General features: G+C 40.1%; 1 pseudogene; it reads right to left on the reverse strand.

Annotated features, from left to right (window-relative positions):
- Positions 1–1,878: 1,878 nt before the first annotated feature.
- Positions 1,879–1,980, reverse strand: LOC112787705 (small nucleolar RNA R71; annotated as a pseudogene).
- Positions 1,981–2,647: the final 667 nt, after the last annotated feature.

Genomic DNA, 2,647 nt, shown 5'->3' on the forward strand with positions numbered 1-2,647 from the left:
CCAACTAGAAGAGTAGAAGAGTAGTATATATAGGAGTAGCTTTGAATTCAATAGGGAGTGGGAAAATATAGGGAGCCTCTTGGCATAGAATTACTCTCTGTATTTACTTTCTCTGCACTTCTAGTATCATCATGTATTCTCCATCTTTGTTTTCATTTTCCAGAGCTATGAACAACTAAACCCCTTTCATTGGGTTAGGGAGCTCTGTTGTAATTTGATGGATCAATACTAGTTTTCATTGTTCTTCTTCTATCTTTTCTCTTGATTTTACTTGAAAGCTTTCGATCTTCATCCAATTGGGTAGTTATCTTGGAAAAGAGCTATTCATACTTGGATCTCTTCTGAACCTTGAAAGAGGAATGAAGAGATCAAGCTAGAAATGCTTTCTCATGCTGGACCAAATTGGGTTTGGATGGATATGTGACTATAATCCTCTCAACACTTGATTTGGGAAATGCATGTGGTATAATCAGTGACCATACTTCATCTCTTCTCATGAGCAATTGACCAAGGAATTGGCTATTGATCAAGATTTGAGAGATTGAATTACAAGAAATTGTAATTCAATCACTTAAGATTTCCAAGTAGATCAATGAGTGCATTGATTGAGGAAGAGATGAAAATGAAATTGATCCGGAGAATGCAACATCTCCTGAGCCCAATGAACTCCCCATTTCTGATCTTACCCATTCTCTTAAATTTCTGCATTTACTTTTATGAGCAATTACCCCATTCCCATTTACAATTCTGCAATTTACTTTCCGTAATTTATTTCTAGCAATTTACTTTTCTGTTAATTGCTTTCCCGCCATTTTATTTTCTGCAATTCTCTACTCAAATTCTGGATTCGCTCAACTAGAACATTCCTCTAACTAAAGTTGCTTGATCAATCAATCCTTGTGGGATTCGACCTCAGTCTATTGTGAGTTTTTACTTGACGACAAATTCGGTACACTTGCCGAAGGAAATTTGTTGAGAGACAAGTTTTTAGTGCATCAAGTTTATGGCGCCGTTGCCGGGGATTGATTGTGCATCAACAATGATTAGATTGGAGGATAACTAGATTGAGCATTTTATTTTTGTTTGATTAATTTTCTATTTGAGCCATTTACTTCCTGTTGTAGTTAATTTCTTCCCTTCCCCCTACTTTTTCTTTGTTATTTACCATTCATCTCACTAACCCACTAACTGTTTGATATATTGCATCACTCACACTAACAGTAATTCTGACAGATATACTTTCTGCACTTATTCTCTTTGCTTGTACTTGTTGGTTGTATGACAGGGAGAAGAAGCGGAGCTTCAACTTCCTTTGATTCTGAACCTGAGAGAACCTTCCTTAGACTAAGGAGGGAGGCAAAAGAAAAACGTGTAGTTGGTGCTGAAGAAGAGGAGGAACACTTTGAGGAATACTTTGAACCAAACATGGAAGAAAACATGGAAAACCATCACGAAGAAGAGGCTCACAACCATGGCGGAAGAGGTCGAGCAAATCATACTAGGGAGGATAGAAGAGTTTTAGGCTCTTACATCAATCCAAACCCAGGAAACTGTGGAAGTAGCATTCAAAAGCCAACCATCCATGCCAACAATTTTGAACTAAAACCACAGCTCATCACCCTTGTTCAGAACAACTGTTCGTTCGGAGGAAGTGTCCAAGAGGACCCCAATCAACATCTAACCACCTTCCTGAGAATATGTGACACAGTGAAGTCTAATGGTGTTCATCCTGACGCCTATAGACTGCTCTTATTTCCATTTTCACTCAAGGATAAGGCAGCCAAGTGGCTGGAGTCTTTCCCAAGGGAGAGCTTGACAACTTGGGAAGATATGGTGAAAAAATTCTTAGCAAGATTTTACCCTCCTCAACGAATCAATAGGCTGAGAGCTGAGGTCCAAACTTTCAGGCAACAAGATGGTGAGACTCTATATGAAGCATGGGAGAGGTTTAAAGACCTAACAAGGAGGTGCCCATCAGATATGTTCAATGAATGGGTGCAGCTGCACATTTTCTACGAAGGGCTTTCTTATGAGTCAAAGAAGGCCGTAGACCATTCATCCGGAGGATCTTTGAACAAGAAGAAGACCATTGAGGAGGCCATAGATGTCATTGAAACAGTAGCAGAGAATGACTATTTCTATGCTTCCGAAAGAGGGAACACAAGAGGAGTAATGGAGCTAAACAATGTAGATGCTCTGCTGGCCCAAAACAAGCTCATTACCCAGCAGCTGGCTAACCTCACCAAGAAGATGGAGAGGAACCAAGTAGCAGCAATCTCCATTTCGTCAACAACCCAAGAGGGAGTGAATGAAGAAGCAGAAGTAAGTCAGGAGCAAGTAAACTACATTGGGAATTCACCTAGGCAAAACCATGATCCATACTCCAAGACCTACAACCCTAGATGGAGGAATCACCCAAACTTTGGGTGGGGAAATCAACAAGACCAAAGCCTTGATCAAAGACGCCCAAATCCAAACAATGCAGCCCACCAACACTTCACATCTAGACCATATCAACACCCCTATAACAACACCTCTCAAAATTCATATCAAGGCCAGAATAACCCTCCTCAGCCTGACCTATCATCATTAGATGAAAGAATCTCAAGGATTGAGAATCTACTTGAAGGCATAAGTAAGGAGATTC

Source organism: Arachis hypogaea, chromosome 20 (genome assembly GCF_003086295.3).
Source record: "Arachis hypogaea cultivar Tifrunner chromosome 20, arahy.Tifrunner.gnm2.J5K5, whole genome shotgun sequence".
In the NCBI taxonomy this organism is placed as follows: domain Eukaryota; kingdom Viridiplantae; phylum Streptophyta; class Magnoliopsida; order Fabales; family Fabaceae; genus Arachis; species Arachis hypogaea.